Raw genomic sequence first — 14798 nt, 5'->3', positions numbered from 1 at the left:
GGGATGCCACCAGCAGTGGACTAAACCAGTTTTCCTAATGATTGCTTTGTTCAGCTTTAGCTACTTATGGGGTTGTTAAGATGGTGTCAGCTGATGTGTCAGCTGGAGGCCATGGGGTAAATTGCAGGATAAAGAGCAGCAGTTTACATACCTTTGTAGCAAATGTCTCTGCAGCATTGCTCTTCTTGCCTTAAAAGGTTTATTTTTTTTAGCTCTTTTTCCTCGTTAGGAGCAGTAGATGTATGGAGCAAGGAATGAGTTGTGTATGGATTTTGTGAGCTTCATCCCTGACCTGACTGAATCCTACCAAGTAAAGGCACCAGTGCATCCTGCAGGGATGGCCCATTTTCTTTGGGAAAATGTTTTTAAGAAATTAAGAAAAACTTAGTTTTCATTTTGTCCTCAACATTTTCCTGAGAGAAATTCACTTAATTGAGTGAATTCACTGAGTGAAAATTGCTGCATCTCTAGCAGACCTATACAGAGCAAGTTTGTTGATATTGCTTTAATGGTTTTAAGGTTATTTTAATATTTTAATTTATATTTTATTTTAAGGATTTGGAGAATGCCCCTTATCCCCTGTGCTCCTTGGGTCACTGATAGAGAGACTTTACTGGGGTATATGTAAGGCAGGAGCTGCTGAGAAAAGCCTTGTCTTTAATTAGACCAGTGGGTATCACTGGGGTGGAGGGGAAGAGATGAGTGAGCTTTTGAGCCTGAATAAATGTCAGATTGTATTTTGTCAGAATTGCAGTTTGGAATCAGGGATTCACTGAGTTTCCATTTGGCTGTGGGCTGTCTGGGGCCTTTTTGCATCTTCCATCTCTTAGCTGCAGTGATGGGAAAGTTGCTTATACCACTTTCCAGACATAGAGCAGAGCTCTTTAGGGGAAGGAAGGGTAAATGACCCAGGTAAAATGAGCCAGGCTGGAGTCAGTAAAACTACCCAGCAAGTGATACCTGTGTCCTGAGTTTAATCTATTCACTTCCCAGTGGTCATGCCCAGGAAGATTAGTGAGAGATGCTTTAACCTAAAGCTACTTGGAACAGCAGTGCTTTTTTATTCTCCCCTCTCAAAAGTGGTTTGCTGTTACTAAAATAGCTAAATGCAGGCATGTTAAGCTTAATATATATGTGTGTGTGGGTACCTGAGAAAGCATCCCATTAGGTAACCCTGGAACTTTCTCCTGGGGAGATGCTGAGAATATCACCTTTGCTGCCAGTCAGGGCCAAGCCAGGCTTGTTAGCAGCTTGTAAGTGACAGCCCTACTTTGCTTTGTGGGTATTTTAAGTGATGAGGGTAGCAGAGCTCCAGGGAGAGGTGATAACGTCTGTGCTGGTTTTCTTCTCGATAGGGAGGTGGCAGAGGAGGAGGAGATAGGACTAATTGCATACCTTCCAATTCCAGTTACTTCATTACAGAATAATCATTGGAGCAGCCCTGCAATCTGCTCTGATAGCAGATAAGTGGCGTGGCTCACAGCACTTCAATCTAAACAAAACTTAAGTGCTTTTTCCTTTTTCCCTGGAGTGAAACTGTAATTTCGTTATGTGAATGTTAGCCAGGACAAAGTTGTTTTTGCAGCTGTCATGATGATTCTCTGGGCTTTGTGTTAGAGGTATGTCCCCAGTGTATGTAGCAAAAATATCCTAAAATACTGCATTCCCATACCTGGAAGCTTCAGTTGAAGGCTCTCCAAATGTTTGCCAGGTGAAGATCTGTTTAGCTTTGACGTTAGATGTCTCAGAGGGTTTAGATATAAACCAGTGAAGGTTTGGATTATATTCCTTTCCATAGCAATACATGTTAATTAGCTTCTCTGTCTGCATTAGGCCCTGAAACAGTCAAGTGAAAGAGGCTTGAGCACATCTCTGCTGCTTCAGAATACGAGTCCCTGTGGTGAGGGTGGTCACGTTGAAGCATTGCCTCATTTTGGTTCTCTGGTGTAGAAACGGTGTTAAATGCAGCCCATGTGATGCACAAGAGAAGTGTCAGGCAGAGCTTGGGAGAGAGATTTTGCCTTTCTTTGAAATGGGGTAAAAGTGAATTTGTACTCCAGGCTGAACCCTGGGAAATCATAAAATCCCAGAATGTTTAGGTTGGGAGGGACCTTCAAGCCCATCTGGTTCCAACCCCCTCGCAGCTTGTTCCAACCCTGTCCAACCTGGCTTTAGACACTTCCAGGGATCGTGGGGCAGCCCCAGCTTCTCTGGGCACCCTGTGCCAGGGCCTCATAAAATACCTGGAGCTGCTGTTGATGATGATGAGTTTAAGATACCTAATTAAGGCCACAAGGTCACCCCAGACAAGTGCCTGGACTTTGCACAGTGCAGTACTGGCCAAACCTTAAACTCTCTTCAGGCTCATTTTTTCTGGACTGCCACAGAACCATTAAATCTGATCTGTTCCTAAAAAGACAGCTGACTGTGCAATCTGAGCCACATAAAATTCTTTGTCTCTGCTTTGGACTTGAATGGAAAAGTAGTTTGTTTTCCCATTAAATTGACCTCAACTGTCGCTGCCCCAAAGGGGGTCTGTTCTTGCAGGCTCTGCTTGGCCAGGAGGCAGAGCGTGCTTGGCTCTCCCTGTGTTTTGCTGCAAGCCTGCTAACTCACTTCAGGACAATGGGAGGATGGTAATGCACTAAGACAGGTATTTGTTAGCAGGTTAAATGTTTTGGGAAAGAAAATGTAATATACTTTGTAAAAGTGAATAGTTTTGTAAGTTCAGTTTGGTTGTGTTGGTTGTAACTTGGCTGATAGGCTTGGTGGTGTAGATCCAACTGCAGCATGAAGCTGTGGGAATAAATAAGGTGAACTGGTGGTGGATTTCAAAGGAACAAAGAGTGCAAGGCCTCCTTAATTGAATCTTACATTTTTAGGGTGGTTTTCAGAGGGAAAAGCCCAAACATGCTTTGCAAACCAACCTGTGCATTGTGTACTGTAGTGAATCCATGCTTTGATGGGAGTGGTGTGATTTATTTAATGAGATGAACTGCATAATATTTTTTTAAAGAGGTATTTAGTTATTTGTATTGGGGAAAAATACATTTTTGCTGAGAGTCTGTAGCTGATTAGACTCCTGCATCCCTTTCTAGCACTGATGTTTCAGGGACAGTAGGCTGGCAGGTTGGATTGGGTTATTGCCTAAATAAAAATGAGGTTCAGGCCTGGAGTGTTACCTGGCAGGGCTGCCTGACCCCCACCTTCTGGGGACTCACAGTGCTCTTTGCTCTTGGTTTGTTTAGGAGAAGGTTTTAGGATGTGTCTCATGTGGGAGCACAGGTGCCATGCTGCTTTTTTAAGAGGTTGGGTGCCTTGATTCTGTAGGAAAAAGAAGCAAAAAAGTAGGCTGTGATATCTTCCATGCTGGCCAAGCTGCTCCAAGGGTAATCCAGGTGGGAAGGGAATCACCTATGGACAGGAGGTTCAGCTGGGTAGTCAGGAAGCATCAGCAAAGCACAGCTCCTTCCTAAGAGTGAGCAAAATTCCTCCACCTGTAAACACCATCACATACACCCAATCTTGGCTCTTCTCTGGCTTCTGTTTGCCTTTTATTGGCCATGGAGTGCCTCAGTGCTTCCTTCCTCTGTTCCTGGCGTTTGGCTCAGGGGTTTGATGGCCCCTCTGATGATGGAATGAGCACATAGCAGCAGGTGGGTACTTGGGGAATGTCCATGGGATTACACTGGTGTGTTTATGGCCTGGCATGGCTGCACTGTGCTTCCATATCCAGTACTTAGTCACCATCCATCTTCTCTGCAGAAAATGAATGGAAGGCAAATTGTTACTGGACACTTTTCTAGGGAAAAAGTTTTTAATGAGTACCTGAAGAGCCACAATCCTGTAGATTGTGTGTGGTGTGATGTAGCTGTGAGAAGGTTTTCCTTATTGCAGAAGCTGGATTGATTCCTTGGGCTGGATAGCATCTGATTTTTATATGAGGGAGAGGGAAAAGTTGTCTGACTTTAATCTGAATTTACTAGGTACTTAATAAGAAAGACCTCTGCCCTGAGTGACTTGCTCAGCCCATGTTGTGTTGCAGGAGCTCCATGGAGATGAAGCCTGCTGGCTTTATTTCTCTCTGAAATCCATTTGGCTCAAAATTACTTCCAGAATCTCATCGTCCCTGGTACTTCAGACTTGTGACTGGGTAATCTGCTGAGTGTTAAGGGTTGTGGCAAAGCCTGGCTGCTGTGGTGGCTGAGAGGTGACACCAGCACATGGAAATTGTCCTTCAGGTGACAGGCAAAGGCACATTTCCGAGAGCTGTCTTTTTCTGCCTGTCTCATCCCTTTATAATCTCAATTTATATTTAAAAGCAGAGGGGTTTAAGTTGTTTTCTGTGCAGTTGTGGCCCGTGGGAGCAGTTGGCTGTCGTGGTGTTTGGCCCTGGAGCTGCCTTGGTGGCCGATTGCGTAAGCGAGTGAAGGTATTTGCAGCAGTCACTTGGAAACGGGGATAATTCAAGTCTCGATCAAGCTCAGGCTCAAACAGGTTGTGGAATTTATTTATACAACACCACTGGGGTGTGTGACACTGCAGAGCCAAACAAACAGAGGTTCCCAGCCCCGAGGCTTGTGCTGGGTATTAGATAACGAGGGATGGGGTAATTACAGCCAGGGACATGGGTGGAGGGGTTCGAAGTGGGTGAGGGCTGCATCCGAGTGGAGAACATGAAATGTGCCTCGTTAATGGCGGTGTGAAGAAACTGTGGGTGTGTCTGGGGTTATGGGAAGGCTGGAGGTCAGCTCTGCAGAAGGAAGTGTTGTCTGAGCTATTGGAGACGCGTGGATTAATAAGGGAAAGCGGAAGGAGGAGAAATGAAACCGGCCAAGCGTACGGGGAGGGGCCGCGTTACGTGGAAGCTGACGTGCAGCAGCCCTGGCACTCCAGGGGCTTGGGGAATTTGGGTGTCAGAACAGCCACTGGGGATCCACACCTCGACCCCAAAACATGTGTGCTTGATGGGAACAGAGGAACAGGTAAAGAAAGGGGTGCACTGTGGCTTCTGGGGGCTTTGTGATCCATCCTCTCTGCTATCTGTGCTCCCTGGGCTCTTGTGGTGCCAAAGTGGCTTCTGCCCAGCCACTGGGCTGTTTTTGGGGTGTACTTGATCAGTCAGTACTGAAGATCTTGAACTGGTAGTTCTCCATGTCAGCAGTGCATGGATTGTTGTTCCCATGTGCCCTTTGACTGGGCAAACTGGATCTTTTGGGTTTTAGGAGCTGGACAGTGGTTGTTAATACCTTTACTGTGTCACTAATTTCCTTTTTCCTTCCCTTTTGCTCTTCAGAAATGCCATTCTCCTGAGTGTGTAAGGAACCTACAGAACTGTAATGTCTAACCCTACATGGAATAACAACTCTTGGAAGGTACCACCCTTTTTTAACTACATAGCTTTGTTACAGGTTGGGTTAATGATGTGCTGATCTTTGCTTCAAAGCTTGAAATTGAAGAACTGCTTCTTATGTAATGCTGTCCCTTTGAAAGGGCTGACAGTGCTGTGATCCTCCAGCCTCTGATTTCCAGAAAAACTGGGTGCAAGCTAACACTTGGTTTGGGGTGCTGAGGGACCATCCCTGTTTCTCTGTGGATGATGATGTTGTCTTTAGGCAGATCTGGTGTTGCCTTAGGAACAGATGGTGGTTTCTATTCAGAGAGCTGAACTGAGCTTTCTTCATACTTGGTGGCCATCCTTGGAAACATATTGCCCTTCTTTTTAGTGATGCATGATGGTTTGCCCGTTTCTTCAATTCAGTGACCTTCTGGATTGTCTTTCTTGAGGCTTCCAGGCATATTTATAAAGAAGATTGTGATGAAGTGCAGTTACACTTTAACATTTAGATTGAAATGTCTTGGCTGTTCGTGCTGCATTAACCAGCTCTCAGGCGTTGGCTTGTTCTGCTGTCTGATCCTGCAGTGATGCCATAATACTGAATTTTGGACTGCCCTGTGCATTGCCATGGCAACAGACTGATGTCACACTCTCAAGGACATGACTTCAGTGCATGATCATGCAGAGGCGCAATCAGATTTGTGGAGGAGAAAGCTGACTAATGCACATCTCAAAAGCAAACAAGGGGAATGCAGGTTACAGCTGACCAACCAAGGTGCCTCAGTGTGAAAATTCCCCACTTAGAGGAGGGGCTGATTCCGTCTCTAAGACAATAATAATTGTCTTGGTGAGCTTCTCACCATGGAGAAGCAGAGACTTGCAGGTCTCCTGTATCTTTAAAACAGGTGGTGGAAGAGACCGAAGTTTCTGGGGTGAGGAAATGCTCTCAGGTTTCAGAGCTTTGAAAGGGCAGTGCTTTCTTTTACATTTAAAGAACCTCTCAGTGGTCTTGTAAGCACCCTGAGAATACTTTGACTTGCTTAATGTTGTTCAAACAGTTTAATTGGTTTTCCAAAGCTTTTATTTTATCCATAACATTGGAAGGTGAAAGGGGAACTCCGCATCTGCATTATGGTCACATTTTCCTATATCCTATTAGCAGATTCCAAGATTGTTTAATGTGATCTCCACCCATTTCATTTGGCTGCAACCTTTGCTCCCATGAAAACAAGGCTGATTGTTCTGAATTGCTGTGTGTATGTGCTTTGGCACGGCATGAAGGTACCTATAATAACACAACCATTGTCTGGAAAAAAAGGCAGTTTGCAGTAATAACTACAAATAAAAGGGTGCAGTCCAGGGGCAAGACAGATAATGGTCGTTTTCCCACCCACTGCACAGGGCAGATTCTTAAACATGGTCACCCCTCTCAGCATGACAGGGCTGTGGGCTTTAGCCTGGGATGTGAATACTGGGAATAAGGGGCTGAAATATTTGCACGTTGTTCCAAGTTTCTCTTTCCTGGCCCCGGTTCCATTGCTCATATCTACGGATGGGGAGACTGAATGACTTTTGCACAATGCAGTGTTTTATTTGCATGCTGTGAGCAGTTTAACAAGTGTGTGTGTGCTAAATGAAGCATTCCCACTTTCAGTGAGCAGCTGATGCACCCTTAAAATAAAAAAAAGATTTAAAAAAAAAAGTGCCTTTAGGTTGAACAGTAGGGTTTTGAGGGGTGACATTGTGCTGTGTGCCTGAGCGGATGGTGGGTCGTGCCAAGGCTGAATGTTAACTAGAAATGCTGTGAGATGCAGCAAATAACCAACTCACACTCCTTGGTGCTAAAGTAATTTTTGCTCATCTCTGCACTTTGTGGGATGAAAGCTGTTATAGTGCAAGATTTGGAAGTAATGTAATTGTTTTAAATGCTCGGTGTCACAGGAATTGAGGACATTTAACAGAAACTGGCATTTCTTGTAGCAGTTTGGTTGCCTCCCAGGACAGGAAACTCTGAAGTGGTAAAAAAGAGTCAGGGAAGGAGTTTAACAACCCTCTCTGTAAATCATGATGCTTGAATTCAGATCCTGGCCTTCAGCTGAAAGGACTGGAAGCTCTGCAGGACCCAGTGATTCAAGCTGCTCTGCAGAGAACAAGAAGATAATGGTGATGGACTATCAGGAAGGCAGCCTTGCTGAAAAGAGAGGCTTTGTGATACAGTCAAGGGAAGGAAGTCTGGAGAACTCAGAAAAGGAACAGATGTTTTTGGTGGTGGGGGAAAAACTTAACTGTCCCTGTAGTTTGCTCTTGCAGCAGAGCCAGCAGGAGGAACTTGATACCAAACAAAAGTAGGCACACCCAGGATTTAGCAGAGGGATCCTGGAAAGCTGAAAATCACTGCTTTGGTGCTTTTCTGTTTGACAAATATCTTATACAGTGGCATCTGGCAGATATAATAATATATGTGTGTGCAAAGGTGTGTGTAAAACAGCTTGAAGGTGTTAGATGTTTCTCTTTAACAGCAATAAAAGAAGTATTGATATATGAAGTGATACCCAAAGTGGGGAGCCAAGAGAGATGCTGTTCTCTGAGAAGGAAATAATGACAGAAGATGCATTTAAAAAGAGGGTGAGGTTTTTTCTAGGGTGTGTTTATAGATGGTGATGACTTGAAGTGTGATAAAACAGATTGCTGATTCTGTGTATCAAAGTACCAGTGGCAATGATTTTTCAAGCTGTTGAAACTTGCATCCACCAAAAAATATATATCTATTTCATTCTTCCTAATAGGTTAATCCACTGTAATTGGCTGTGAAATCAACCTGGGGGAATTTTCCCATCTGTAAGTGATGCACAGCCTCTTTGCTGTCTACTTGGCAACCGTACCTTCAGATAATTAAAAGCTGTTTTTTAAATCCACTTTTCTTTCAACTCTTGTTTTTCTGCATCTAGCTACTTCTCTGAGAGCTGTCAGTCACTCTTCTGGCCAAGGTGTAAAAACCAAGATGATGTGCTTTTAGGAAAGGAAAACTGCAGATGATATTTTTACTTTAATTTTTTTAAAAGCATAAAAAACTAGGTGAATGTGAGGAGCTTTTTAGCATGCATGTCACTGCTGCATTTCTAAAAGTAACTAAGCTTTCCCAGTCCAGTATGGAAAACTTTGACTTTCAGATCTCTGGTGCCACTTGCCCTGCTAAAATCAATAACCAAGCTTCCATGGTTCACTTAGGAAGCAGTTCCAATTACCCAGAAATTACAGGAGTTGTTCAGCACAGGGATCCTCTGGTTTCAGCACATACTTTCATTGCTCTGTAGTGTTTTGAGAGGCCGAAGGGTGGGATGCAGCTCCAGTGAATTTCCAGATTCCTAACAGTGTGAGGGACTGTTTTTAATAGTGATGATAAAAACAGCTATTCCCAGTTGGAGGTTTAGTCAGTGGTATAATTATCAGAGCTATGAAATAGTGCAGGGATGGCTTGGGATGGAAAAAACTAAGGCTTGAAACTTATTTTCTTGAGGGAGCAGTTTGAAATTATTTCCTGCAAGCTCATAGAGAATTGGTGAGAGATGTCAAAGGGTGAGGGCTCAAGATTGGTGATTGCTTTGGTAATTCAGTGTTTGGGCTGGCAAGCTGCAGCTGGCTTTTGGGAGAGAATTGTTGAAAGCCAGGGTGGTGAGTGGGAGCTCTGGAGTGGCACATTTGGTTTGTAAAGTGCTGAGGATTTCCACAGTTAAGGTCACAATCCCCAAAGCTCCACATCTGGCTCACTTAAACCATCCCTTCTAAACCACAGCTGTGGGCTCCTTATTTGCTGCTTCACTTCTTAGTGATTTGGTGGGGTTTATTCATCTTTTCTCCATTTTGTCCAAGAGGGGAAACTCTGAGAAGAAAATACTGTTTGTGCTGGAGGGAGCAGGGGGAATATTGGGTTAGGGAGCAATGGAGGTATTTTTTCCTTTTTCTGTCTTGATTATAAAGCTGTTTTTTCGGACTGTTAGAACAGACACCACAAAGATGCTCTGAGGACTGGAGCACCTCTGCTCTGGAGCCAGGCTGGGAGAGCTGGGAATGTTCACCTGGGGAAGAGAAAGCTCTGGGGAGACCTTGGAGCCCCTTCCAGGGCCTGAGGGGACTTGGGGAGAAGAAGGAAAGAAATTTTTATGTGAGCAGATAGTGATGGGACAAAGGGGATCAGTTTTAAAATAAAAGAGGAGAGGTTTAGATTAGATATTAGGAAGAAATGCTTCTCTGTGAGGGTGGGGAGGCCCTGGCACAGGGTGCCCAGAGAAGCTGTGGCTGCCCCTGGATCCCTGGAAGTGTCCAAAGTCTGGTTGTAGAGGGATTGGAGCAACCTGAGTTAGTGGGAGGTGTCCCTACCCATAGCAGGGTATTAGAACAAGGTGATCATGAAGGTTCCTTCCAACCCAAACCATTCTAGGATTTTATGTTTTCTGTGTTTTTTATTAAAAAAAAATTGAGTCTTGTAAAACAAACCTGAATCTGATGTTTCCAGTGGACTTTAGAAAAGTTCATGCTTCCAAAGTGGTTATTAACGTGGAAAGGATTGCACCAGAATTATTCCTGGTGTCCTCTTATAGGTCTGTGCCACAGAATTTTGGAGAGGAAATGTGAAAAGGGAAAGGGAGAAGCAGAAAGCAGAAGTTGTCACAGTTCATAAGTGTGCAGAAATTGTCCTTTACTGAAATTTCAATGCTATTTTGGGGCCTTTCTTTTTTCCTTAAAACTGAATTACAGTGGAATTCGTGCTATGCTTAGGATTTCTGAAATTTTAATTGTGTCAGTTGCTAGGTGTATTGACTACAAAGCTCTGAAAATATCAAACTATTTTTTACTTCAATAATTCTTGAGTTATTAGTGGTTAAAAATAGAGCTAATAAAAGATTTAAGATCTATGGAATTGGTAGGTTTCCAGATTAGCTTAGATTTTAAATAGTCCTTTGAAATAATCATAATGCAGTAAGATACTGTATTTAATGTTGGTCCCTACTGCAGTTTACCAGTCAAAACCCCTGAGTTTATGTGAAGCTGAGTTGGTTCAGCAGATCTTTTGTGTACAATGTTCTCTTGAGAATGTCTACAAACCCAGGTGATGCTTTGTCTGGGCAGGATTTGTAGTGTGTCCTCTTGGCTGCCTTTTGTCTTCATCTTGAGCCCTTTGGCCATGACGTGTCACATGCCTGTGCTTTGGCTGCTCAAAATCCTTTCTAGTCCCTTTGAATGGGTTCTGTGCTTTTTTACAAGCTGCAAAGCAGTTTAGGGTGGGAAATGCCCTGATGCTGCTTTGGGCTGGTTCACCTGTGTTTGTGTGAGCCCAGCTCTGCTCACCCATGCTCTGTTCCCTCCCTGTTCTGCTCCTGCTGCTCTGTCTGTGTTGGATCAGCTCTGCAGGTGCCTGGTTCTGGCTGATGGATGTTCAGGGCTCCACCTGGGTCGTGGTGTTGTGCCAAGTGCTGTTGTGAGTCTCCTCTGCCTTGCTGTGCTGTTCTCCTGTCACTGGTGAGGGTTCCAGCTTTGTGTTGCTGGCTGTCACACCCTGGTGTCCTGTTTCTTTTCCTTGCATGACTTCACACTGCAGGCCTGGAGCAGTAGGAGGGGTGCTCATTCCTGGCAGCCCCAAGGATGTCAGTGGGTCCCTCCCAAAGGGGCCTGGTGGCAGTAGAGCTCTGGAGGCTTCTGGTTGTAAAGAGTGGCTGCTCCCTGTCCAGGAAACTGAGGCTGAGAGTCACCTCTGCAGAAGGTGTGTCCTGATTCATTGAGGAGCTGTGTCACCACGTCCAGGAGTTGTATGAGAATATAAGAAGGTTGTGTGGCCTTCATGGGAATGAGAAAGCTCATCAAGTTCAAGTCCAGGTGCAAGGTGCTGCTCCTGGGTCAGGGCAGTGCCAGGTGTGAGTACAGACTGGGAGAAGTCATTGAGGACAGCCCTGCAGAGGAGGACTTGGGAGTTGTGGTGAAGAGAGGGCTGTGAGCCAGCTGTGTGTGCTCATAGTCCAGAGGGACAACTGAGTCCAGGGCTGCTTCAAAACAGGAGTGGGCAGCAGCTCAAGGGATGTGATTCTCCCCCCAGAGGGTGCCCAGAGCAGCTGTGGCTGTCCCATCCTTGGGAATGTCCAAGGCCAGGTTGGATGGGGCTTGGAATAACCTGGAAGGTGTCCCTGCCCTTGACCAGGGGTTGAAACTGGATGGACTTTGAGGTCCCTTCCAACCTGAACCTCTCAAGGGTTCTGTCAAGTAGGATGTTTTCAGAGAGCCCAGAGACTCAGAAGTCTGAATTCCAGGGATCCCGTGGGGTCTGCACCACCTCTCACAAGAAGTCAGAAGTGAATAAAAGAGGAACACTGGGAAGTGGCCACTCTCCATACAAGGAGAAATATTTCTGTCCCTCCTGAAGACTTGACATTAATAATAAGCTGTGAGTGATTGTAGTGGGTGACTCCCTGCTGCAGGGACAGACACATCCACCTGACAGGCTGGCCAGAGGAGGTTGTTGCCAGCCAGGGACTGGAGTTGGAGATGTCACAGAAGCACTGCCAAGAGAGCTTAAAGGTCAAGATAAAGTTCATGGACAAAACAAAAAAATAACCTTTATTAATGGCTAGAATAGTAAAATAATAGTAAGAAACAAGCATAAACCCAACATCTTCTCTCTCCAGCTTCACTGTGGGACATTTCCTGCTCTGCCATGGAGCACCCCTTATCCTTCCCTGGCCCTGGTGGGGTTTTTCCTCATTGTCTCTCTATCAGGTGTTTTTCACCCTTTCTTAAATGTTTCCTCAGTGGTACCAGTTGGTTCAGTGATGGGCTCAGCCATGTCCTGTGGTGGGACATGAGGAGCAGGCTGGAAAGGGCCTGGGGTAGCCCTGACCTTTTCCAGTAGAAGCTCTGTTAGAACCTGACATTAATTAGTGTTCTTTTTTTTATTTTTTCATTTTTTTTTTGGTCTGAGATTGTAACCTGTTTATTAGGAGCTTCATCCTTTAAGACACAGCTGGGAAGCCCAGTCAATCCCAAACTTCTTCAGAGGGTGTGGGCAGTGGTGTGTCCTGTTTGCTTGTGGGTGGGTGGGTTGTTTTAAGGTGTTCCTAAAGATTCTGTTCTGGTGGAAGTTTGCAGATGTAATGAGGCACTTTGTTCCAAATTGTGCTGTGAAAAATAGTTTGAACCTATTTCTGCCTGAAATCTGTCCTGAAGTTGGGTATACTTAGATAGTTCTTTCCCTATGTGCAGAGCAGACTCTTTTGTAAACTGCTGACCTGTAAATTTGAGATTTCTGAGTTCAGCATTTTTGCATTGTCCTTGCAAGGTAGAAGATAGTTCTGTGTGAAAGTGTGACATTGGGGCACCAGCAGTGCCCTACTTTAGACAAAAGTTTGAAAAGATTTAAGGTTTGTGACAGTTCATGAGACATTGATACTAAAAATGGTGGAAAATGCTTTTATGTGATAATAGAGTGGATTCAGGAATATGATAGGAGAAATTTGGGCATTTTGAATGACAGAAATAATGGAATCATAGAATGTTAAAGGGTTGGAAGGAACTTTAAAGATCATCTCCTGCCAACCTTCTTCCATGTGCAGAAAGTTCTCCCACTAGACCAGGTTGCTTAAGGCCTTATCCAACCTATCCAAATATTTGCAAGTAATGGCACAGTTACTTCTAAAGCTCTTTTTTGGTACTATTATATTTAATCTAGTGTTTGTGCTGCTGAGTAAGGTTTGCTGAATTTGGATTTGGAGACCCTTAGGAAAAATCTGGACACTTTAGAGATACCTAATGGATTTTGGAGCCTCTCAGCCCTGCAGTGGACTGGCAGAATGAATCCATGTGGAGGAAACTGCATTGTTCTGCTTGGAGTCTTTTGTGTGGGTTTGGTTTGCTTGGGGTTTTTTTGGGGAGTGTTTTTTGGGGGGTGTTTAGTGCCTCTGTCTCTGCTGAAAAAGTATCCACAGTGGTATAGGATGGGGAAATGCACAAAATAACCTTTTTGTTAAAGGGTAAGATTCCACATAAGTAAATAAAAATGAATTACCCCTTGTTCTGCTACACTTGTGTAGGTCTGAATCTGTATCAGGGAATATGGGGTGGCTTTACCAGGTTTCTCACACCAAGTGAGAGCCACAGAAACCTGGTAAAGCCATATTTCATTCAGTGAATTGAGTTTTAAAGCTGATTAAATTAGTGCTTAACATTTTCCTTGTTAGCAGAGTTCTAAAGAAGGAAGTGTATTTATTTATTTGCTGGATATTTAGAAGTCAGCTTTAGGTTTTCTTCTGCTATTTTAGAAGCCATTTCATACCCCATGGAGAGATGTGCAGGAGCAATTATTCCTGTGCATTTTATGCCATGGTGCAGGGGGCCTTCTTCCCTATGTAGCGTCCTGTAGGAGATTTTTGCTGTCCTGGTGATATTTTACTTTGTTACTATTTACCAATGAAAAGTCCAGTCCTATGCTGGAGTACACAGATGCAGAGATACACAAAGATACACTTTTGCAACTGAGTTTATTTCTGTTGTGTTACAAGATCTGCCCTGAAACAGGAGAAGGAAACTTTAGGAATTAAAATGGGTCACTAACAAACTGTTCCTGGTGAACTGGTGAGGCATTTCTGTCAGGCAGGGCATGTGATGGTCACTTTATGAGCTGTCACAACAAAAACAAATCCACCCTCTGCATGCCAAAGTGAGTCAAGTGCACCTCTCCAGCCAGGATCACTGCTACCACAGGCAAAACAGGCTGATGAAATGATTGTTGGCAATCCTAGTCTGCCACTTTGGGGATTAAAATAAAAATAATAATAATAATAGTCAGGGGGTTTTTTAGCAAACTTATATTGTGTTCTTGAAAAAGATGGGATTTTTCTTGCTGGTTTTGACTGGCTTTCTCTAAAGTGGGGCAGGTTGGCTCTCTCCTGGTGTTCAGGCTGATCTTTCATAGAGGCAGTCTGGGTTTCTGCCTCTGGTGTTTGTCCTGAAACTCCCTTTTCATGTCAGTTCTGCATCTTGCAGTCCTTTCTACCCATCTTTGCGTGTGCAGGAGCAATCCAGCGAGACCTCAGCCTCACAAAACCAGGGCACCACGTCTCCAGAGCTCTGGGAGTGCTGCTCTACTATATTTGGAACCAGCTCTATTGCTTCTATAATAGGAAGGCTTCTGGAAGCTTTCTCCTTCCTCTCGCCCCAAGAAAGTGGCCTTTCAGCTGAGCTTTCCTGAATTCACAATCTGCATGGCAAAGCAGATGGAGTTTTAGAGGATAAATAATTCAGATGTGGCTCGTGGGTCATGGACCTGGAGTGTGGGGTGTTCAGGGAGGATTTTTGCCCGTGCCCCATGAGCTGAGGGTGCAGCAGCCACAGCCACACTCACAGGGGCTCTGCCACCCCCAGTTTGTCATTTGGGGCATGTGACAGTGCCAAGGGGTGCCAAGGCAGCTTTCTAGAA

At 44.6% G+C, this 14798-nt stretch overlaps 1 protein-coding gene across 8 annotated transcripts in view; it reads left to right on the top strand.

The window, feature by feature from the left end:
• Positions 1-14798, top strand: part of FBXO34 (F-box protein 34) — a 39169-nt gene that overhangs the window by 8225 nt on the left and 16146 nt on the right. For 3 of the 8 annotated variants that reach the window (XM_030239786.2, XM_030239784.2, XM_030239785.2), the window contains exon 2: positions 5297-5375. The exons of 3 other annotated variants lie outside the window; for them this stretch is intronic. The gene's annotated coding sequence lies outside the window, so the exon portion shown is untranslated. Of the gene's footprint in view, positions 1-4656; positions 4986-5296; positions 5376-14798 lie in introns of those variants that run through there. 2 more of the 8 variants (XM_050975852.1, XM_050975851.1) reach the window with 1 other exon arrangement.

Source organism: Serinus canaria, chromosome 5 (genome assembly GCF_022539315.1).
Source record: "Serinus canaria isolate serCan28SL12 chromosome 5, serCan2020, whole genome shotgun sequence".
NCBI lineage: Eukaryota > Metazoa > Chordata > Aves > Passeriformes > Fringillidae > Serinus > Serinus canaria.
The sequence above is the reverse complement of the archived record's forward strand: the minus strand, read 5'-3'. Positions and strand labels throughout refer to the sequence as shown.